The 24,806-nt window shown below is 43.7% G+C and overlaps 1 protein-coding gene across 3 annotated transcripts in view; it reads left to right on the forward strand.

Annotated features, from left to right (window-relative positions):
* The window catches only part of LOC104932786 (shisa family member 6), a 76,513-nt gene that overhangs the window by 18,546 nt on the left and 33,161 nt on the right, over positions 1 to 24,806 (forward strand). The window lies entirely within an intron of this gene.

Genomic DNA, 24,806 nt, shown 5'->3' on the forward strand with positions numbered 1-24,806 from the left:
CGGCGAAGCCAGCTGGCATTGAGCGACTTGTCCAGGATGTGCCAGCTTGGTTCGGATCCCCAAAACACTGGCTCTAAACCTTTTTTGTGTGTGTGTGTGTTACGGCCACTGTAGTTTCTCCTTTATGCTTGGAAGGAGATGGCGAGCTGAAGCGGCTCCAATCCTCCACATTGCCCCTTTAATTCACCCAAAATCACCAGTTTTTCTTGAAGGGTTCGACATTGGAAACTGTCTGACCAACAGCCTGAAACCCAAAACATTGAGCCTCCAATCAAATCCTCTGTATCCCATGCTGTATGACATGTTATTGATTAATATGAGCTGTTGATTTGAAAAACAGAAAAACGTTTCATCGTCTCAGCTTTGCACATTTTTCAGAACAAACACGACACATGCCCACAAACGTCCGAGGTTAAACGATCCCGCTGTGTGCGTTTAGCGAACACCTCCCAGATATCTCGTGTACAAACATTCCCCTCGTCCTCGGGGCTTATTCATCTCTCTCTCCTTGCCTTCTCCGCCTGTGGCATCCACTGATGTGCATCCTGGTTAATTACTTTTTCATGAGTTGCTCCCTGTTTTTCGTCCTGAGGGAATTGCTTTTCTCTCTCGCCTCCCCACCACCTCTCATCCCAATCCACTTAAGGTGACCTTGTCTTATTGGGACGTACTGCTGCAGTACTCCCACCTCCCCCGCACTGTAATCCCCTCCAGGCCTACAGTGTGTCTGTGCATTTTGGGTGTGTGCACGGCTGTGTAGCCGAGTGTGAGTGCAAATGGAGGGGAGTAGTCGTGTGCCAAGTGGGTATCACTTTGCCGGTTTGCCTCCATTACCGAGTCCTTATACGTCTCCGTCTTTAAAGCCGTTTAGTGGCTCTGAACTCGAGCAGGCCGTAACCGAAAACTTTGAACCTGAGAATCACGGATCAATAAATCATGTAATGTGACATCATGAGCCTGCTGCACACTCATGTTTACCAACCTGACCATGATGCTTTATATCGATTTGAAAGGGATCGAACGGTGGTGAGTCAAGCCTTTTCTGGATCGAGTGCTTGCTCGCTCGCTGCTGCTGCTTCAAACCCACTCTAAAGTTTCAGTGTGTGGACTCCAAAGTATCTGTAACGAGAGTCTCAGCTCTAGGTGGATAATTTGGGTGGTGTATTTTTAATATCTGGTTTTCTACAGATTCATGCAGCTTGCATTGTCTCCATCAGATTTTAGTGGGTTGGTGTTTCAGTCTTGAATCTGTTGACCTCCACCTGATACATCTTTCTGCATCTTCAAACTGCATTTGTGTATTTACTCTTTTTCAATGAGGCATTTTGTATGAGGGTAGGTCCGGTGTAGGGTTAACCCAAAAGAATCTTGGTTTGTCTTTCCACTGTGACTTAATAAGAGTTTACTCTGAACAAAGCAATAGTTCTTCAGTTTTCTTACTCCTTCTTCGTTCCATTGAGCTGCAGCAGCTCTCACTCAGAGGCAACTTTTGCATAAATTGACCACAAATGACCAAAATTGCCCAAAAACTACCAACCAATGATGGACTCAGCCAATCACTGATAGCCGACATACCCATCCAACCACACAACCCTAGTTTGTGTCTCTTTGTGATGGGTGAGAGGTGCAACTAAGATTTCAGGCTACCAGGACGCCCCGATATCGGTGCTCTTGTCTGCAGATAGTGTTGTTTTCAATGGCCATAACTATGTCTGATCTCATGCCTCTCTTCCTATTCTTCTCCCCGTGACTCATACGAATATAAATGATCAGATCTGCAGAGAATTCGCCACAGAATCGTCGCCAGTTTCTGCTCCCGGCCTCTCAGCTTTTGGTTATTGAAGACCAAATTTAGATAAAGAAAAAGGTCACATTTATCACTCGGGGAAGCTTTTGGAGCAAAGCTGTTGGGACGTTTTAGCCTCGAAATCTTTCACAACCATTAACAGTTCCTGGAATAAGACACAAAATTGCTGCTGACAGAACAACAGAGATGTCTTTGTTAGTCCTGGACGAATGGTTTCACAGCTGATCTCACAGTTGGGCCACATCCATACAGCGACATAAAAATACCAAAGAAAACTGTCAGAGACGGGGTTTGGGATCGAGACACGGACACAAAACTTGGAGTCTTGAGGTGATCAAAGTATGCACAGGGACTGAGATTCAAAGACAACACATCAGATAGAGTGAAAGCTTTACGCCTGCAGCTTTCTGTCACAGAGCGCTGAATTTTTCATCCTGGTGATTTGTGTGACAGTGGAAGTTCGTCGCGACCCACGCTGAGGCCAGATACGAGCCCAGACACACCACAAATCTTGTAAAGCCGAGCGTTTTGACCAAATGACATAACTCTTGACACTCAGATGCAACTTTTCTCTCTCTCTCTCTCTCCTGAGGTTTAAAAACAAGAAGGAGGGACTGAAATATTCATCAAGTTGTCGGGGTCGTACGGCGAAGGAGGCATTTGCACAGATGCTCACTTAGATGAAAAGGAACAGGTGATGACAAGGTTAAATGACATGAATTTTTGCATTTTGTGCCAAAAACAAAATGAATGTATATTTATTCCAAACATTAATTGGTTCATTTGCATAAAACTGGAATTACATATTCATAAAAAAATCCAGTTTTAAAAGAAGAAGCCATTAAAAACAGTTAACGGCGTACCTCCACACTGCTGAAACATCACCGGAAACATGTTTAAAACGGTGAATTATGCCTCCTCTGACAAACTTAATGAATAAATGCATCCATTTGCTGCATTTAAGGACTGAAAGATGAATCAGGGGTCGAATTTGGGTCAAAAATAATTCAGAGTCGTGTCGTGATACTGCTGAAAAAAGGTCACAATATTAAGAAGAATATTTTTTCCAATTTGGAAACCGTCGATCAAAGCGTCCACGCTCTTAATCCTGCATAACTTTAAGCCTTAATATAATGTGAACAGGTGAGTTGTATATAAATTCACCCTCAGTACAGTTGTCATGAACGGGGAAATTAGCTACAGAGACCAAAACTGTTTTTTGTACCAGGCTGTAAACATGTTTATTTCTGCTGTTGGACATTTGGACATGGGGACTTATGGAGACTGACTCACTTCTGGAGCCAGCCTCAAGTGGAGGTTTGGGGAACTGCAGTTTTTGGAGGTTTCTGCATAGGCTTGTGGTCCAGGTTCAGAAATCACCTGTGCAGGTAGGGGGCGTGGCCTCTATAGCACTGCAGGAACAGCAGATATTCAAGTTGTACCTGCATAAATTCTGGTTGTTTTAGTCAAGATGACGCTAAAATATATTTTCCCCAACCTTGTTCCCGTTTATTCCCATAAATTCCCATTAGTTCCCATAAATTTCCATTAATGGAAAGTTTCTAACTTTGGAGCCATGCTGTTGTGGAATACATACAGAATGTGGTTTGACATTGTCTACTTGAAGCCTGTAGATAGGTTTGCAGGTTATCCACCATGCCCTGTGCACTGATGCACCTCTTTACCATCGCGGATGCTGGCTTTTAAACTGTGCACTGATAACACGCCAGATGCTCCCTCTCCTCTTTAGCTCGGATGACGCAGCATCTATGATTTTCCAAACAGAACTTCAAATTTGGACTCGGTCCACCTTACATGAGCTCACAGTGATTCTGGCTCGATGTGTGAACCCTGAGACTCTAAACAAATATTAGAAGTAACAAGTTTGACCTGATAGGTGAACTTTTTCCCTCCTTCGCTCTGTCTCCGGGCAGACTCTGGCCAGTCTTTTATCAGGTCATTTTAAGTCAGCGCGGCGTTCACTGAACCGGTAATTTCCGCTTCTTTCTCAATGAGCGTGATTCGGAGCAGCGGGGGAGAGACGGTCCTCTCACAGCGAAACAGCCAAAAGCACAATATGAATTGATTCCTCTCCTTATCTCGCCTGTCCATTAAATAGGAGGCTAATGAAGCTGATTAGGTCGGTTAGATGAGACTCACACTCTGAGAATCCCACAAGCCTTTTTCCACCGCATGGCTACGAGTGCATACTGAGATTCATACATCACATCCTGACACACAGATAGCCTCTTAACACCCCAGCCTCTCCTCCTCATGCATTATGTAGCGCATGTTTGTACACTGAAATCACATCTGAAGAGCTGACCGGACGTCAGCCTGCGCTATCTCGCATTTAAAGCACCGCTTACCTTCCTCCAGACAGTCTTTATCTCAAATTGGAAAAAATATATATTTTTCATATCGAGGCGACGTCAGGCGTTTGAGAATATCTTCGAGTATTTGTGTTAATTCAAATGTCAGGTTCAGATCTGATAGGGCGTTGCTTTTATTTATACGATTTGACTCTGAAGCTGAACTGGAAGAAAACTAAATATGAGATGAGACGATGGTTTGTGTGAAGAGTCTGGAAACGTTCTCCACGTTCTGAAGCTGTCGGTTTTCTGACGTTGCATTAAATTGTATTTTATCCTTCGTTGAACCAGCAGCTCTTTGACGGAGTGTAAAAAAACGTCCATTTATTTATATACACGAGTGCTTTGCCTTCATAGATCATGAATACAGATTCAGAAGAAATCCTGATGGTCAAACTAAATTTAATTGGCAAATATGTTCAGCTGTACTCGAGTATTTGTTCTGATTACATTACTTATGAACAAATACTAGGCAAGTCGACAACTTTGCCCATAGCCAAACATGAACACGGTCAACAACAGCAGACACAGCAGCAGCGAATATTACTGACTAGTCCGACAGTCGTCCAACTGGCCAAGCCCAGCTCAGCGTCTGTCTTTCACATTAACACTTTCCCAGCTCCTGTTCTGGCACGACACTGGCTCAGGGAAAACCAGAAAACATTTCCTCCATAAAATATGATCCAGTTTCACCAGAATCAGTGAAATAGTTGCTGCTGTGTGACTTAGTGCCGTAAAGCGTTACGTACTTCTCCCGACCCGGAGCCCAAAGTTACATAGTGTGAGAACAGACGTACGAGTGACGGCCTTCATTGAAAACAGAGTTCGATAACAGTCAGAAAAGCAGGCAGGAAGAAAAGTGCAAGAACGCTGCAGCTGTGATGACGCATAACCAGCCTGGCAAACTGCTGAAGGGCAGGTACGGTAAATCCACCAGAGAGATGCTGAGGGAATTGGGAGCAGGTGTGCAGGTGGGTGTGGAGGTCAGGTGATGTGGGAAAGGTGGAAAAACTGTGAAGAGAGACAGGAGAGGGTGAAAAGTTATGAACCAATTCACTTTTAGCCTCCTTGTTCGTTGATTTAATCTATACACACTCGTCCTCATCTATATTAAAGCGATCCGTTCACCTGCTCAGACAGCAAACCTGTGAACGAGTCAGGCTCCACTTCCCTCTCCTCATCCTCCCCCTCTGAAGGCCGTGGGGGCCGTCGCCGCCGTGAAATGTCATTAGCGGCATAACAAAGTTGCGAATTGAATGCGTGCAGCGATGAGAAAGCACTATATGACATGTGAAATCCTGTTAGGATGCAGATTAGCGTTATCTGTGCCGCACCTGTCAATATCTATTATGGGTGGAGGGCAAGGACGTGGCAGAGCTGGACACGGAAGTGCTTCTGTCAGCACAGCGAATACCAATACTTAAAGAGGGCTGCCTGTATTGGTATGCAAAGAATTAGCTGTGATACGTAAGGAAGGCCGGCCCGAGGCTGCGTTTTTATCACGGGGAAAGTATTCTCCCTTCACAATGAGGAGGGATTGTATTCATTGCAGGAAGCTGCCGGGACGATAGAATAATTCACGAAAAAAAAAAGAGCTGACAACCAAGGACGGAAAGAAGCCTTGATGTGGTGAGAAGAGGCTGAGAGAGAGTTGCCTGTGAAGGACAATGTCCTCATTTGGAAAACAAATGCAGAATCACGCTCGCTTTAATGCACAATCGGACTCAGACACACCAGAGTTACTTATAGATGCATCCGAGAATCTAAAACTACCCAAGAAAGCAGAGAAAATATAAAGTTTAAAGAGACACTTGACACAGCCTCCCTCTATCACCACGACTACCTGTCTAAATCTGCATGACACAAAGTTTTCAGCATCTTCAGGTGTTCTTCGTGGTGTTTAAACTGTAAAAACTTGTTGATGACTCATCCTGCACACGCCGCCGGAGTGCTTCCTGTTTGATACTGTACAAAAGCACAACTTTAGAACTTTATTCAGTGATTTTGGTGAAACATATACACATATATATTTGCTGCTTTTCCCTATGATGTCCTCCAACATCATAGCTAACTGAACTGACTCAGCCCCGGGATGCCAGGAGCCAAACCCGGCAAGAAATCCACCTCTGTAGGCTGCTGTAGTCTCTGGTTTCAGAGGTTGTGTTTGGCCCTGGGTACGGCCATGTTCGTTGGAAGGGTTGACGCTGACACTAGCACATAGTGCCAGCTACAATCCATAGCGCAAGTTCCACCCTAGCTGAGTGTATTTACAGGAAACACGTGAAAATGAGGAAGCAAACAGCTAAACTGTTATCACATGATCGGTCCTTTGTTACCTGCATCCAACCAAAGCCCACTCAAACATGATTGGTCGATAACACTCAAACCACAAAAGGAAATAAAAAGAAGGTTCTCCTCCTCACTCAGATTAAATAACTCGTTTTAAAACTCACCGGATTGTCTGAAAAAAAAATCATCATCACGAAGCTTTAAAAACGGCGTCGTTCGTTTCGGTTCATGGTTTTTCACGGAACAGCGATAAAACGTATCTTTTGTTGACTGTAGCGTACGTACACAAGGACAATGATCTAATCTGTCGCATCTACAGTCAGAACACACATCATCGCACAAAGGGCTCGGTAAACGCACAATGAGCTCATCACAGAAGCAGAAAACTGCCGTACAAACAAATCAGCGCCCGGTTGGGTGGAGACGTGATTTTTGTTCCACATCAACCCTCCTTTTCCTCCTCCTCCTCCTCCTCCTCCTTCTCTCTTCTTCCTCTCCAAGCTCGAGTGTCAAATTGCGAGCGGCGTCGGCGAGCTCTCACTCCGGGCACAAATGGCTGGTAATTGTATGCAAAAATGGCCTCAGAGATGACAACTGCAGCAACTCACCTGCAGGTTGACGACACCGCCGGAGTCTTCGGCTCTAAATGCTTCATTAGTCGCTGCCTCTGAATGTTTCTTTTTTCTTTTTTTTTTGTGAATGGGAGAAGCCGAGCGGCCGCCCACCCAATTTCCGTGACCCTTCGAGGAGCAGACCTGCAAATCACTCGAGTGATGCATCGACACACACCGGGCTTCATTCATAATTCTAGCTCTGAATATGAAAATTCAGCATCCGTGCAGCACCATGCTGCGACGGTAAGATCAGGGATCGCAGGCTACTACTACTAAATCTGTGGAGTAAGACAAGAGGTGTGGGGTGAGTCGCAGTGATAGGCCTGTGATTAGCACCTTCCCCTGAGTGTTGTCCTGGAAAAGCATGGCAAAGAGAGAGAAAGCCGGAGGGGGCGGCAGGTTCATTTCTGAGGTTTGGATATTCTTACGGGGGCCTTTTTTAGCCCATAATGCGTAACATCTATCAGATGTTTCAACGAGCTGTGTGGCCACTTTTCTTTTAGCACTCATTAAGAGTCGACACCAGCTGGGTGCCCGCAGGAATGCATAATGGTTCATTATAATATTTACCCATTTTGCTCTCATTTGTCATCGGGTATAATGTGGTTTGCAGAGAGCCATCAGCATTAGGTGTTATTATAAGTGCATACCACTGAGCTCGGTGCCTGGCAGTGTAATCCTGCAGAGAGATAGCTCGGCTTTATTTTCCCTCTGTTGCCCAAATGCAGGTAAAGTGAACTGGAGACTCAGAGCCATGATAGAGTCCTGTCCAAGGTTTGTCCCAGTGTACACTAGGATAGGCTCCCAAAAACGTTGAATAGTTTAAGCAGTATAGGAATGAATGGATGGATGACTGCAGAATTATTGAGGCCATATCTGCATTTTTTCCCCCCAGTCGGCAGTAAAGGTATGCAAAGCAAAATTGGAACCAGGTCACCCTTGAAACAAAGTCAGTTTCAAGTCGAAGGCTTTGCAGTAAAGAAGGTTGAAAGACTGAACATTTGTATCATGCAACTCTTTTGTCATTAGTTATTTCTACAAAGTCTGAACAGCCTGTTCTCAGTCCATCAAAGGTATTCCTCATTTTAACGTGCCATTGAAATCAAGTGACGAAGTATAAAAAGCAAGAATTTGGACGAGGTTGGGGACATTCATCCAGAAGATCGCCATTCATGTCCTATGTGACACTGAAAGTTGCCTTCTTACGTACTTATTTTCATCCAAATCAAGTCGTTTCTGTGCCTGCATCTAACCAAACTCAAAATGTGAAAGGAAACTTTGTTTCGGAGGATGTTGGTTATTCTTTAAGACTAACTTGCTCCTCTATGTGCAACACAGATGCTAGAGGAGTACCTACAGCATCCTAGTTTGAAGCGAAGGTCCATTGATAGTAGTAGTATCAAGTAGTTTTTGTGCCTACATCTACATAAACGGTGACTATTTAAACTCAAGCTTTATTTTGGAGGATGTTGGTTATTCTTTATTGCTTGCGCCTCTATGTGCAACACAGACGCTAGAGGAGAACCTTTGGCGTCTTAGTTTGAAGTGCAGGGTTGGACCGTTGGGAGTTGGGATTGAGAACTTGTTGTATGGTTCGGTTTAAGGCAGCTTATGAAAGGTCGCATTGTCTGAACATCTCAGACAGAACCACCAGCACAACCATCCACCGCCTGACTTCATGCCTCGCTACTCAGCTACTTCCTGCGTTGGTAGTAAATGTCGCGTTGAAGAACCTTCACACGTGTGACCCAATGGACACTTTATATTCTAATATCAACAGATAAGGTCGTGTTAAAACAGTTACAGACATGTGACCCCTCTGATATCCAAAGTGTCGTTGCTGTGTTTGTTAGCTCCGTTTCAGTATTTTGCACTCACTGTTGAGGAAACTAATCAGTGCTGGCAGCTGAATCTGATGAAAACCCGTCCAAGCAGTCGATGTCTTTATTTTATATTCTGTCTCCTTTCTTGTCTGCAGTTTACTGATCACACACTCGCTAATCGTTTTGGCAGAGTACGACTGCTGATACAATGTGGACAGTGATTATGTGTGCAAATGCATCGCAGAAGAATATTTGGACAGTTTTAGTCCAATTTTCTTGTTCAAAGATGTTTGTCTTCCAGCAAGAGTTTTTGCAGATCGCGACAGAGCACGTGTTCTGGTGTTACTAACATCTGTCGCCTGTCAGATTTGAAGATGCTGACAGGTCAACTGAGAAAAAAACGAGGTGTTTGTAAAAGTTTTGAACATTTAAATGATGCAAATCTTTTCTCTTGGTTATTTCTACTTATGGTTAGATGTGTGAAGGAATCTTCTGTTCTAGCATGCCGCATATGGCGTTTTCACAACATTACTACGGGCTGTCTCGCTCCCTCGACACAACAGATAGGGACGTAACGTAGAAGCCTTTGCAGAGTCGGATGGTATAAACACATTTCCTTGTTTATAATGACCATTTAGGGCATGGGTGTCCAAATTATTTCACAAAGGGCCGCTGTGGCTGCTGGTTTTTGTTCCAACCAACCAAGCGCACACACAGTTTGACCAATCAACTCTCTGAAGACTGAGATCAGTTGATTAAATGAGTCAAACCTGCAGCCACACCGGCCCTTTGTGGAACAGTTTGGACACCCCTGATTTAGGGACATAGAGTAGTTGTGGCACTATCCTATTCAGCCTAGGAAATCTTCCCACTTTTTCTCTAGTGACTCAACTAATGGATAAAATTCTCCATGACAAGGTGGTTTAAAGATAAGATAGGATTTAGGTGTATTTATTGGCATTGGTGGAATGGAATGGTTTCCATTAGTCAATAATCACCTGCGTACGGTTACGGAAGGTCAGTATCTTCCCTAAACAGCTGCAGATGGTTGCCGAATTTGCAAAAATCCATCATCATGTAATAAAACGGTAAACTTGAGCATCGGGTTGTTGCTGCTGTTTGAGTTTATGTGTTTGAAATGTTCGTATCACAACACCAGACTCAATGTCCAGGGAGCGTGGAGCTGAATCTGACTTCAGGTCATGTCTGAAAAGCTTGCTCTTTTATTTATTTGCATTTGAGACTTCATCCCACCGCTAAGATTGATCCTGCAGACTGTCAGTTAGCTGAACTCCTTAATGAGCTGCGTTTCAGATAAAATTCTAAACATTTGCTGCTGAATGAGACGGAAAAGAGACAGAGCAGTAATGATGCGTGTGGTTGTCTTCGTCTCTCCTTTATCGTCATGATGCGAGCTTTAATATGCTGCAGAGCCGTGGCCCTATCATATCACATGTGGCTCCGGGCGAGTGGAGCCTTCATGGGTTGGAGGGGATGGAGGCAAAAGGAGGAGGAGGAAGGGCTGAGTGGCTCGAGGGTGGGGGGGTGCATCATATTCTTCCCATTTCTCTCCAGTTCCAGACAACAGGCCCTGGCGAAATGACTGTGGGTGCCGCCAACTGTGAAATTAATTGAACTTGTGATCCGAAGGGGTAGAGACCAGCATCCGGCCCGAGGAGGCGAGTGTGCATCCACGCTTACATTAGCTCATGACAAAAAAACAAACAGCCGAAGCCCAGAGGCGCCGACTGGATCCGTGGTCAGTTTCCTCGACAAGATGTCTCCGGACGTGGCTGAGCTTTTGCTTGACTTGCGTGACATTGCAGCAGAGTGTGTGGGACGTGCAGTCATGCTGTTGGCATTATTTCGGAGGGAAAATCGGATTTGTTCACAGATCCGTCTTGTCAAGCCGATGATGGGCTTGTAGATAATGATTCTTTGCTCCTGGCAGGTTTTCTGGCCAGTGAGTCAGAGGGTTGGGGTTTTTAAAGGATAATGCAGTGTTCCTTTTACAAATTGATGCTTAGTTTTGGGCAATGATGATAAAATGATTCATTGACGTCACCCAAAACAGGAGCAATCAGAGAAGTTTTGCACAAATCTGCAGGTTGGCCAACATTTTGGAAGAAGTTGGAAGAGAAAACAAAGGTGAACTGTGCAAAGAGGGACAATAACCAACATTTCAGGTGTGTTTCTCCTCCAAAAACTGTGAAACAGACTCAGAATCGGCTTATCCTCATGTGGTCTTCTAACAGCAGTTTGTCTGGATTCAGAGATTCTGAATATTTTATGGACACCCTACCTCATCCGAAAGCCTTCGATTCATCCTTTTTACCATAAATGATGTGATCTGACTTCCTTAATGAAGATCAGAGTTACTCTAAAGTCTAAATCAAGGCTTAAAATTAAATCCTCCTCGAGGGAAGACGGGTTTAACTTGAGATTAATGCCGTCTGCTGGTGGAATCGACGTGAATTATTTGGACTATTTTTAATGAAGACTTCAAAAAAATAAACAAAATTATAAGAAGCTGTAAGCACAGTTCCCACACGTCCATTCAAGGAGAATGTAGCGGAGATAATTTCACTTCTGTCCAGCAATCTCGCGTTGATGTTTAGGACTTTGTAGTGCTAATTAAGTGAAGGTTTTTAAAGGTGTTTACACTTATTATTTCTCCACCAAACGAGGCTTTTTCTGTGATTTACTCCACCTCCTATTAGCAGCCTCCGGCTCTACGCTAACGAGGACCAACACAGGTGGAAGAAATTAATTCAGATTAACTTAGTACAGCACTCCAGAGTCTTAAAAAGTGGCATACAAATGCCCCTTCTTTACTCCGAGATTATCGATAAAAGCCACTCTTGAGTCAGGATTAAATTTTGTGATTTAAAGTAAATCAGGAGAAACATCATCTTTGTCTGATGAAATTTTATCTGCAGGGAGTAAAAGAATCAATTACGATTCTCTAATTTTCCTTTTGGCCTCCGGCCAGAGAGCTGAACGGACCCGAGGCTCTCCGAGTGAAGAACAGAGTAGGCCATCTCCATCAGCGCTCTGCTTTAAGCAGTTTGTGTCCCTGAAGTTTCCTCAGCCCCGTGGATACAATGCAATCTGCGCTGCCCCACATTAGATAAGTATCCTCCAGCTCTCATCCAGGTCACATTGCACCGCAGAGTGCAGCAGGGTTTCCAAGACTCTGCTGCTGCGTACGTGACAAAAAAAGCCTGTTGGTCCGAGAGTTTCAGGTCGGCTCCAAACGGATCTGAATCCACCAGCCTGTCTTTAAATGATTCAATAAATTATATATAAGTCTGCCGTGATAAAGGTTTCCAAGTCTGAAGTCACTTCCAACCAGGTCCAAGTCTCAAGTCCTTTCGTATTTGAAGTCCAAGTCAAGTCTTAAGTCCTTGAAGACAAGTTTCACGTCATGTAGAGTCAGATCTAAAGTCCTGTCCAGCAAAGTTCAAGTCTCACGTCACATATCCAGTAAAGTCTCAAGTCCTTGTGGACAAACAGCGTGTGATGTCCATGTACAAGTCTCAAGTCCTGTCCAGTAAAGTTCAAGTCAGGTCTTAAGTCTCAAGTCCTTGTGGACGAATCAAATCTCATGTAATGTCCAGGCAGGTCTTAAGTCTTGTCCAGCAAAGTTTAAGTCTGGGTCAAGCCTCAAGTCACACATCACGTCCAGTAAAGTCCTGTCCACAAAGTTTCAAGTCCTTGTGGACAAATGGCGTGTGATGTCCATGTTCAAGTCTCAAGTCCTGTCCAGTAAAGTTCAAGTCAGGTCAAGTCAAGTCTCATGTCCTTGTGGACGAATCAAATCTCATGTAATGTCCAGGCAGGTCTTAAGTCTTGTCCAGTCAAGTCTTGTCTTAAGTCAAGTCAAAGTTTCAAGTCTGGGTCAAGTCTCAAGTCACACATCAGGTCCAGTAAAGTCTTTCAGGGCAAGTTTCAAGTCCTTGAAGACAGGTCACACATAATGCCCAGTCAGGTCACAAGTCCTGTCTAGAAAAGTTCAAGTCTTAAGCCATTGAGGACAAGTCATGTTTTAAGTCACACATAATGTCCAGTGAAGTCTAGTCTTGTCCACCAAGTCTCAAGTCCTTGAAGACAAATCAAATCGCACGTAATGTCCAGTCAGATCTCGAGTCTTGTCAGCAAAGTCCAAATAAAGTCGAGTCTCAAAGACACAGGGACGTTTTAAGTCCAACTCAAGTCTCAAGTCCTTGAAGACAAGTCAACACATCATGTCCAGTCAAGTCCTTGAAATGTCCAAAAATAGAAACATTTCATTTGAAAACAATCGAGCACAGACAGAAACACATGTACCTTCTTTTCAGGGATGAACTTCCTGACATTCATTCATTTACAGAAATACAGTGTTGTGATATTTAATTAAACTCACAACCTTCAAGAAAAACAGCCTCCTTTGTTACGGAGCGCCGTGGCCGCCTGCTTCGCCTTAATCAATTAAACGCGTAAGCTTTTAAGCTCATTCCTCTTGATATCTGCGATATGCATAATAACGACCTCATTACTGGAGGCGTCCGCATTGTGTTTGGGAGATTGGATGCTAAAAAGAAAACGCTTTTCACTTTTATCATTTGTAATTTATCCCTTTTTTTTTTTTTTTTTTCGAGAAGAGGAAACAGACCGGGAGTCTGAGCGCCGGAGAAATCAGACACTGTGCGAAATTGAAACCCGTCTCGAGTCATTGCAGGCATGAGCACACATCCAGCCATATGTGGCATCTGGACGATGGTGTATGAACAGTCTGTCTGCATACAAAACACGTCTCCGACAAAGCCAGGTGTCACGAGGGAAAGGAAAACATGACCTTTGTGAGAGAGAGAGAGGCCTTGGACGTGTCCTTGTTTCCTTTGACTTTAAAGATTTGTCTGTTAATGGGAAATATTCCTGTTCTTAATGGATAATTGGAGCGCTCTCAGGTCTGAACAGAACCTTGGCTGGATCTATTGAGGATGTTTTGCATTCTGCAGATACAGACTGAATGTCAAACACAGAGGTGTGAGCACAGTGGATTAAAAAGAAAAAGAAGGCAGCTGCTCACTCAGCCCAGTCGTCTGTTCTTACAAAGAGTAACGTCCTTCAAAGCCAGAGGAACTCAAACATTTACAACCAGGTTAAATTATCTAATGTTAGCGTTATGACTCAAACTGGAGATTTACATTCAGATTAATGTAAACATCGAGGTCACCAGCAAAAGCCTTTTATTTCACCAAGCTCTCACCAGCCACTAAAAGTCAGTCCCACATTTACTCTCGTCCGGCGGCTTCTTGTTGCTTTTTCCCCTTTATAGCTTCAGCTCCTGTTCTGGCATGACACTGGCTCCATGTCAGCATTCCTGTAGGCCTGAAAACCTTCTTGTTCTTCTTCTTCTACCCGGTGGTCCAAAACGCCTGTGGTTCAAACACTCCCCCGGTGCTCTGAGCTAATAGTAGCTAACAGCAGCTAACAAACTGAGCTAACATGAGCTAACACCAGCTAATAAACAGAGCTAACAGCAGCTAACAAACAGAGCTAACAGCAGCTAACAAACTGAGCTAACATGAGTTAACAGCAGCTAACAAACTGAGCTAACATGAGCTAACATGAGCTAACAGACTAAGCTAACATGAGCTAACAGCAGCTAACAAACTGAGCTAACATGAGCTAACAGCAGCTAACAGACTGAGCTAACATGAGCTAACAGCAGCTAACAGACTGAGCTAACATGAGCTAACAGCAGCTAACAGACTGAGCTAACATGAGCTAACAGCAGCTAACAGACTGAGCTAACATGAGCTAACAGCAGCTAACAGACTGAGCTAACATGAGCTAACAGCAGCTAACAGACTGAGCTAACATGAGCTAACAGCAGCTAACAGACTGAGCTAACATGAGCTAACAGTAGTTAACAGACTGAGCTAACATGAGCTAACAGCAGCTAACAAACTGAGCTAACATGAGCTAACAGCAGCTAACAGACTGAGCTAACATGAGCTAACAGCAGCTAACAGACTGAGCTAACATGAGCTAACAGCAGCTACAGCTGTCAGCAGTTTACTTCACTGTCCATCATAAACTCTGTAAATCACAGAGAGTTGAGGCGGAGCAGCCGGAGGACATCAGAGGGAAAACCAGAAAACATTTCCTCCATAAAATATGATCCAGTTTCACCAGAATCAGTGAAATAGTTGCTGCTGTGTGACTTAGTGCCGTAAAGCGTTACGTACCTCTCAAAGTTACATAGTGTGAGAACAGACGTACGAATGACAGAGACACCGTTCAGCTGATCACAGGTCAGAGTTAAACTCTGAGACTAGACGGAGGTTTGGGAAACATAATAACATAATGACAGCTAAGCGTGGTTTGTAGGGAAAGTTTTGGCTGATCACTTTGTTTTATAACGTTTTATTGTTTCCAAGATTCATCTTAAGTTTATTTAAGTCCACATTTAGCTGTTTGTTTCATCAAAGTTGGCATCAGACAGTGCCTCATTTGCATATTTAAACCTAAGATTTAAGAACAGTTTAAAGCGTCCGCCCAGCAGTAGATTTACAGGACGTAAGAACTTCTTCTGTCAGGCAGCTCGTGTTTGAAATGATCATTATAGCAGCAGGATATCGTTAGTTTGGCCTCCAGGCTCCGACTTCATCACTCCCAGAGCAGATATGTATACACAGAGATATTGACGAGCGATGAGCAAATATCCTCAACCCCCTGAGCCTGCAGGCGGAGGTGGAGGTGGAGGTGGAGGAACAGGCGTGATGCCGATGATGCAGGGCAGCTACGAACTGCAAATGAACTGATGTGTTTAATCACATCTGTCCTCTGTCCTCCAGTATCTGCACACAAAGTCACTGTGCCACACTTTTTAATTCCTCTCTCAGTTGAAACCCTGAAGAAGCTGCATGTTTTTCACAGTCCGATCAGAAATCTGCACAACCCGTCAGACGTCTTACTGAAAATGCAGATTTCTTCACGCGTCTGTCTGGAGGCTGCTTAGATATTAATAACATTCACTCCTCCACCTTGTTTTAGACAGAAGTCAACAGATGATCGATGTCTGATGTGACGTGAAACTTTTAAATATGTAGAAAACCGTCCAACAGAAACTTAACGAGAACACGCCGCCTGTAACGTGACGAGTTTGAGTTCGACATATTTCGAAAGTATCGCGTCACAAAAGGTTTGATGGAAATGACAAAAGTTCAAAATGGGAGATGGAGACACTTGTTTCTGATAAGTTTCGACCGCAGACTGTCTAAAACCTGGACGTAGTCTCTGTGACGTCCCTGCAGACTGTCTAAAACCTGGATGTAGTCTCCGTGACGTCCCCGCAGACTGTCTAAAACCTGGACGTAGTCGCCGTGACGTCCCCGTAGACTGTCTAAAACCTGGACATAGTCTCCGTGACGTCCCCGCAGACTGTCTAAAACCTGGACATGACGTCCCCGCAGACTGTCTAAAACCTGGATGTAGTCTCCGTGATGTCCCCGCAGACTGTCTAAAATCTCAACGTAGTCTCTGTGACTTTCCCGCAGACTGTCTAAAACCTGGACGTAGTCTCCGTGACGTCCCCGCAGACTGTCTAAAACCTGGACGTAGTCTCCGTGACGTCCCCGCAGACTGTCTAAAACTTGGACGTAGTCTCCGTGACGTCCCCGCAGACTGTCTAAAACCTGGACGTAGTCTCCGTGACGTCCCCGCAGACTGTCTAAAACCTGGACGTAGTCTCCGTGATGTCACCCAAGATCAGAGACCAAAACTAACATATTTTTGGGGTGTTTTTGAGCTTCATTTGATCGTGACAAAGCGTTACAGGAGGGTGGATGATGTGCGGTAAACGGTCGGAATCGAACCCTCGGCCACCACGGCAAGAACTGAGCCTCTGCTCTCGAGGCACACGCTCTATCAGTTGATGGTAGAGCTCGTGCCCCGTGATTTATTCGCTGTTTTCTGGTATTGGCGCCACCTACTGCTTTTCTATCACAACGGTCGTGGACGGAAAACAAACGCTCATTCGCGTTTTCTTCTACGGTTGCTTTTAATACGACAGTAATGAGATTCGTCCTCCTCTGTTGTCCAAAGCTAATCCTGGACGTGTTCCTGGACGCTGCAGCAGGTTCGATTGTTGTGCACAGATGGTGTTTCCTCTCTGTGACACCGTCAGGATGCTTGTTGGCTTGAAAAACGTCTTTCTGTTCGTGTGACGATGGAAAAGTTCCACCTGCTCTTCCTGCTGCTGCACGACTGGCTAAACCTCGTCCGTTAAAGGATGAGAACGCGGAGGGGTTAGCTGGTTAACGAGGTGATTTTACAAACTTTTAGAGAGCGTGATAATTCATTTTCTTTCAGGTATTTTCTCAAAGTCAACTAGATTCTTTGGGAAATACGAGTTAAGGGAGTTTTCCTGCACTAGATTCGAGCCGAGAGCTTTTGTTCCTAAACCTTCAGCACCTGACGAGGTAATTACTGATTCCCTGCTGCTGATTTACGACTCTCTCCGCCCTTTATTATCCTCATTTTGTCCGAGGAAGCGGTAAAAAAAGAGGAAATGATGTTTTCTAATAATGCAATAGATGAGAAATTTGCGAAATATTGAGAAAGCGGCGCGGCGTTGAAGGTTTACGGTGTCGCAATCTGCAGTGTGATTACTTTTCTGTCAGGTGTGTTCGTCTCTACGGGAGGCGATGGAGGTTTTTTCTTTGTCTTAAGCATCAGAAATGTTTTTTCAATGTTTGATTTGGTTTCTTCTTGGACGTGGTGAACTCTTGAATGACTTTGACTTGTTTCATGAATCTGAAGACTGAACGCCAACAACAGTGACTCCACTTTGACTTTCAAAGATCGGAAACCTCGTGGCGTCAATTTGCTCAGTTTGTGCCCCATGGACGAAGCTTCAGTCACTGCTGCGGTGGCCCGGGATTCGAATCCGACCTCGTTGCATCTTATTCCCACTTTCCTGTCACTCTCTGTCCAACAAAGCTTGAAAAATATTAAAAACCATGTCCGTGTGAAACTCTGTTTTGGATATGACGTGGATACACTTTGAATGAATCATGTTTGTGACGATGTCGAGATGAATTAGGCTGTCTAAACGTTATATTTATGTTGTATATGTGTTATATTTACAGTAAGATCAGCTGTTTTATGTCCTTCCTGCTGCAGTGTTTCACTTCCTTGAAGAGTTGATGACAGAATTTTCAACATTCATTCATAAAAAGATGAATCTGTCGTTAGATTTATGTAAAATCTACGCTGCGTACAGCTTAACGAAACAAAACGAACGATTTTGATTTACTCACGCTGTCGGACAGACGTGCAGCATGTGAAGATACACGACTGCAACGTCACGATTTAAATCTTCAAACTGCGGCGGCGATATATTTTCACTCGGCGGCTCTTTAAAATGTCACAAGAAGAGTTTAAAAAAAAGAGAGAAGAAGAGGAGGAGAGGAAATGAAACTCAACATATTTAACACTTGACCTCATCACGGAGAGCCGACACAGAGGTGCGACTCGGCTTCGCTGGCCTTTAAACTGACGATGTTGGCTTTCAGAGGATGACGTGATCTCTGGTCGGGATTCGTGGCCTACTTTCTGCTCTGATATCCACACTGTCAAGATCAGATGCTGAATTAATAACCGGAATACTTATTATATTGCTGCTCTCTCCGACTCGCCGCCTTCTCTTATATTAAATCTTTTTTTTTTCTCTCCTATTTTATTGTTTTCTATTTCCAAACGAAGCCTCGACTGCAGAACTCTGAGATCGGAGAAGAACTTCTGATTATGAATTTATGAGTTAACTCGACACCTTTAATTAGAAACATATCTAAACGTATGTAAGCTTTCCTGTATGTTAACACATGTTTGTCATCATGTGTGTCATGTGTTTGTATGTTTGGTGTGAAACCCCCCCCTGGAGAAGATTGGCTGGTTACCACGGCAACAGCGAATCGAGATCCTTTTGAAATAAACAAATGAACTTTATTGATTTATTTCTTTCTGCAAAGAAAGTCAAGAAAACTTAAAGTGTGTTGATATATTTCTTTATAAAAAAAAAAAACCTTTCAATGCGCAGCTTCAGCTACGATCAGTCCGGCTGCAGAGGATCTGACGGAGCTGCTGCAGGTACAAATCTAAGAAGGTGTTTTTAATTAACGAAACAGAGACTGCAGGACGGAACGATGCTCGGGCGGCTGCGAGGCTGAAGGCGGCCTGAGGTGTTGAGACACAAACTGGACATGAAGAAACAGGACTAACAAAGACGGGATGAGTGTTGATGTAGTCAGAGGTGATCTGGCAGAGGATGATGAGGATCTCTGTCTGCTCTTTGTCAGAACTCAAGCTGCTGCGTTTTCATAATTTTAATAAAAGATCTGAGACTTGAATGTTTTTTAATAACTGCTTCACGTTCATCATTTCTGAAGATGCTTTGCGGGGAAAAATCCTCCCTGAGCTCTCCGGCTCACGAGCAGTCACCTCGAATTAATGTTTTTTTATGTAGCAACAGTAATATTACCTGCGTCGGTTCATTTGTTATAATGTGACTAAACAGCTTTATGAAGGAATACGCGCCATGCAAGCTCAACATAAACTTCAATAATAAAGGTTTTAAATCTGGATTCTGACAAACGCTGTAATAAAGCGAGTCATAACTGGAGTTATAATAACAACAACAACAACGCAGGAGCTTCCTGTTATCCTGTACATCAGAGCAGATTGCTCAATAAATTTGCAGGTAATCAAATTACTAAAACCCAAAGAGTAGATTTAGATTTGAAGTGTAAAAAGCTTTGCATGCTGGGAGGTAATTACACTGTGTGTATCTCTTTAATTAATTTGAACTTCTTCTTCTAACAACATCTGACATGATCGCCTGATTTAGTTGTCATGGCTAATTACTGCAGTTCCTCCAACGTCCACTTGAGGCTGGCTCCAGAAGTGAGTCAGTCTCCATAAGTCCCCATGTTCAAAACTTCACAGCAGAAATAAACATGTTTACAGCCTGGTACAAAAAACAGTTTTGGTCTCTGTAGCTAATTTCCCCGTTCATGACAACTGTACTGAGGGTGAATTTATATACAACTCACCTGTTCACATTATATTAAGGCTTAAAGTTCTGCAGGATTAAGGGCGTGGACGCTTTGTTTGAGCAGGCAGGCGTCATTTAGTCCATCGATGAACCACAAGATGCATGCTGGAAAAACCAAAACAAAGAGCTTAAAGCAGCTAAAGTGCATGCAGTCATTTGATGATATGAAAAATATCGACTTAAATGGTGCGTTCATGTACGCGTATGATTATGCGACATAGAGACCGCAGACCATAAAATGTTAAATGAAGCTTTACGCTTCATGAGAAGGGCTGGCATGCTGGTCTTTATGTGGTAACCATGGCAACATGGAGTTTTAATGGAGTTTCCTGTAGAGCGTGTGTGTGTGTGTGTGTGTGTGTGTGTGTGTGTGTGTGCATCCAGCCTCCCTCTGGTGCCACACACATGGTGTGATGTGGACATGAGCCTCGGACTCTCCTCGCATGCTAATGTCCGGCCTCGGCTGGAGACGCTAAGCGGCCCCGAGGCGTTCTTCTTCTTCTTCTTCCTCTTCTGTTGACAAGCTTCCTGTCAGGAGCGGCTGTCAGATTCCTATGAAGAAAAAAAAACAAACAAACACACACAAAGGCGAGGAGCGGTTTCCCCGAACACTGCTGGAGAGAATAAATGCTTTACGGTCAGGTGGTTTCAGATTGTTTGTGGCTGGATTTACCTGGTCGGGGGAAGAAAAATCAAAGCGTGCAGCGTGAATCGCTGAGCAAGCTGCTGTCGTCTCCGAGGAGGCTGAACCAAGTGGAAAACATTCTCATTACCTCCGGGTTAAACGGGTATTAAACGATCTCGACTTTTAAGACACAAATACATTTTATCCAGTACCTGAATCTGCTGGACTCGTGATAATTGACTAAAAAAAAAATCTCCACAAGCGCGCTGATCCGAATCCGGGCGCCGAAACTGGTCCAAACCGGGCCTGAGTGCTGCTAATTGGAGCTTCGTTTCAGCTGAAACTCTGAAACTCTGCAACTCTGCAACCCTAAAGTGACATAACCAAATGTGGCATAGTGCAGATTCAAACCCACGCACTAAAAAAAACACTCGCCAAAATAATAAACCTAGTCTCTACAAACTCAAACACAGAAATGTTTCTTCAAAGTCTTACACGAGATATTTAGAATTCAGCGTCCAGCAGTGTTGGGTTGCCATGGATTTACTGAGCTAAGATTTTGGCAATTTAGCATCATAAGTATGTTGAATTAGCTGTTAGTACTTCCCGTTTGCAGTGTACAGACAACTACCACTGGAATACTCTGATACTCGATAAAACCTAAAAAACATGAAGATTTTAGGCAAGTTCTGGAGTTATAAGAAGCGTCTTTCTGTGGACACAGAATGGTGTTCTCGGAAAGTCTATAATATGTGATACTGGCTCCAGAAGTGAGTCGAATGATGTTAAAGGAAAAATCCACCCGACAAATAAGTTTGTGCTTCGACTTTTACATTTCCTAAAAACCTCAGAAACGACACTTAAATGTGCAAAATCAGACATGAAAGAGCTTCAGAAGGACCCTGATAAATTCAACTCATTAGCTGTGAGACTAGTTGAAGAAAAGAAAATCAGAAATTGCAAAAAATTCAGAACTTTCTGGTGTTTTTTTATTGCTGAATGTTGTTATAAATCTCACTCTCTTTGCAGATGATATCATATTTTATATTATACAAAAATCAACAGAAAACGTCGCCCTCATGGGTTTCAATAAGGTCCCTCAAACGACCACTTGAGGCTGGCTCCAGAAGTGAGTCAGTCTCCATAAGTCCCCATGTTTAAATGTCCAACTTCACAGCAGAAATAAACATGTTTACAGCCTGGTACAAAAAACAGTTTTGGTCTCTGTAGCTAAGGTGGGTGCTGTTACAGGCTTCATTCGGCCAATGATCCACGTCTTTGCCCGTTTTTAGATTAGCCGGGAGGTGGCAGATGCATGACGTCACGGAGACTACATCCATATTTTATACAGTCTGTGATCAAAGTACAATAACTCACTGGCAACTGACATGTTGACTTTCACCTCATGGTATCTTTGTTTCGGAGGGATGGTGCCTTCACTTCCTTTCCTTAAGTGTAAAGAAAATTAACGGAGGGAGGAAATTTAACGAGAAAATCAAGAGTTTGAAAAGTTAATTGAAGTCGGACCTAATAGGCATTTAAAAAAAAAAACCCAACAACTATCATTTGTTTTCCGTTGGCTGAACGAGGCTGCCGCGGCGTTGGCAACGATTCAGTTACCGAGCGAGAGGGAACGATCCCATTTAAAGGTCTCCAATTAGCTGAATTGATTCCATGTTAAGCTCAGTCACCAGAGACAACCAGCACAGATAGAAAAGGAGGTGATTCAGTCTCTAATATTTGGGTCAGCTGAGGAACGGCTCCGTTTGAAGCGTCTTTTAGTTGCATAATTGCCTCTGTACGTCTTATTCTTCTCGGACTGATATTAATACTTTAACAGCGTGATGCATAGACTCGAGCGTCAAGGTAAAAGAGCTGGTGTTTGTATTGTACCATGCATACCATTACTCGAGGCTATCGCAGCCTCGGAGACCATCATGACTCACGTTAGATTAGACCGGGCTTCTTTCATTGTCCCCCAGGGCCGCATAAATCTCGCGGCAGTCACCAAATATTGACTGTAATGGTGACAAATGTGGTCTGCATAGTACAACACTTTACGGCTTATATTGTGCTCTCCTGTACGAGGCCCAGTTCATTACTGGAATTCATTATATGTGCAGGACAGACCGGGTAATGCTGCGAGAATTGAAAGGCACCAATTTACTTTTAACAATATGCAAGGCTCCCCTAATCCCTCGCTATAGACCTCATCAGTGGAACGGATGGCTGTGAATATGGAGCCCATGAATCTTTTAACCACCGCCGCGCTGTTCGCTTGTTTTAAAACACCCCCGTCATAGAAGTTGCTTCGCTGGCAGTGATAAAACTCAAAGCAGAAGTTAATCCCCAAGTCTGCTCGTTCGTCTGCGTCGCCGTGCAGCAGGTTGCGGTGACGTTTCAATCCCGAGCTCTCGGCCCTCGCCACCACTTTTCTTCTTTTATCATCCAGTTAGCCGGATCCTGCAGCGTCTCGTGTTGGTTTATATAAGTCTTGCGTCCCCTCCACCACCTCCACCACCACCATCCACCCCTGCGTGGACAGGTTTCGCCATGCAGCGTGCTGCTGCTGCTGCACCCCGAGCCTCGTGTGCTGCCCTAGTTAAAGGAGTATTTTAGGAGTTCCCACACGGGTTCATTTGCCCTCGTCTCCTTCTGAAGTTCAGCCTTTTTTTTTTTTTTTTTCCTTCTGAAGCATCCTTTAGAGTCGGTCCAGAAGGAAGGAGCCCAAGACGATTGTTACGCCATCGACTCACACAGTGAATAAAGCTTGAAATTTATTTTAATGAGTTTCCTGGAAGATTGTAAAAACTCTGATCGAACAGCTCCACAAACAACAAGTAGGTCCGGAGATGTTTCTGAGCATTTTTTTATTTCTTCATGACATTTTATGGCCAACTCAGATGTTTTAATACAGTTAAAATGATGTACAAGTATCAATGTTATGTTTAATGGAGGATATATATATCTTTAGGCCCAACAGGTGGAAAAAAGGGTCAAACTGTTTCACCACGTGTAGAAATTTCTAACCACAGAAGATCTAAACACTCTCTACAAGTTTTACAGGAGATTTAAAGAAATTTTCAGATTTCCTGATGGAGTGGTTGCAGTGTCGTGTCGTGCCAGAACAGGAGCTGTGCAAGCGGGCAATGTAACAAGGCTCAGCAGCCTCTTTGGACATAATGGCAGAGGAAAAGAGTGAAGAGGATGTTGCCGAGTGGTTGGTGACTAGTCAGTAATATTAGCTGCTGCTGTGTCTGCTGTTGTTTGAGTATAGTAGTATAGTACAGTATAATACTTGAGTACAGCTGTCCATATTTACCACAGTGGGATTACACTCTGAAATAAGTATTGGACAAATTAAAATGGAGCTGAGTCATTAGGACTGATCGTCTGGTGAACGTGAACGTCTGAACTAAATGTCACAGCGATCCATCAAGTAGTTGAAATACTTCGGTTTTACCCACAGCGGGTCGACCCGCGGGAGGATCGCGAGTGAAACGACTGTTGGTGTTGATGGATGCTGTAACCTGTGAAAATCATTTAGAGTGCTGCATCTCTGTTGTTGTTATCAGAAGTTAAGAAGTTTATTATCTCATATTAAAACTGCTTCACAATAATAATAATAATAAAAAAAAAAGGTTACCGGGAAAATTATGAAACAAAGGAAAAAGGCCCAAAGCAGTAAAGATAGAGGATAATAAAACTGAGCAATAAAAAAAATACTTTACTCTGCCAGGAGAGGATAAAACTGCACTTTGGGTTTCTGGGCATATTTTCCATTTGTGACACTGTACACAAGTTATATGCATGAGGTGACCTCGTTCTGACTGCACATCCTTTATTTTTAAATTACTTTGATATCACTTTATGCTAATATTAGAGAGAGCTGACAGGGAACGAGGGAGAGAGATCGACAAGCAGTTCATCGACATTTAGAAAGATAAAATATCTCGGATACGGCACCTTGCACATCTTGACGCGAGATGGTGGAAATTGGTGGTCCCGCCCTCACAATCAACCGATCATGACGTGAGCTAACTAAATAATCAGAATTAACATTTGAATATCACCACACATAAGAAGTACTTAGAATCTTCAAATAAAACCATCAACCATCTTTAGGAAAAATGTATTTGATGTCTACTTTGCTTTTTTTTTTTTAGTTTGGA

This window comes from Larimichthys crocea, chromosome XII (assembly GCF_000972845.2).
Source record: "Larimichthys crocea isolate SSNF chromosome XII, L_crocea_2.0, whole genome shotgun sequence".
Lineage (NCBI taxonomy): Eukaryota > Metazoa > Chordata > Actinopteri > Sciaenidae > Larimichthys > Larimichthys crocea.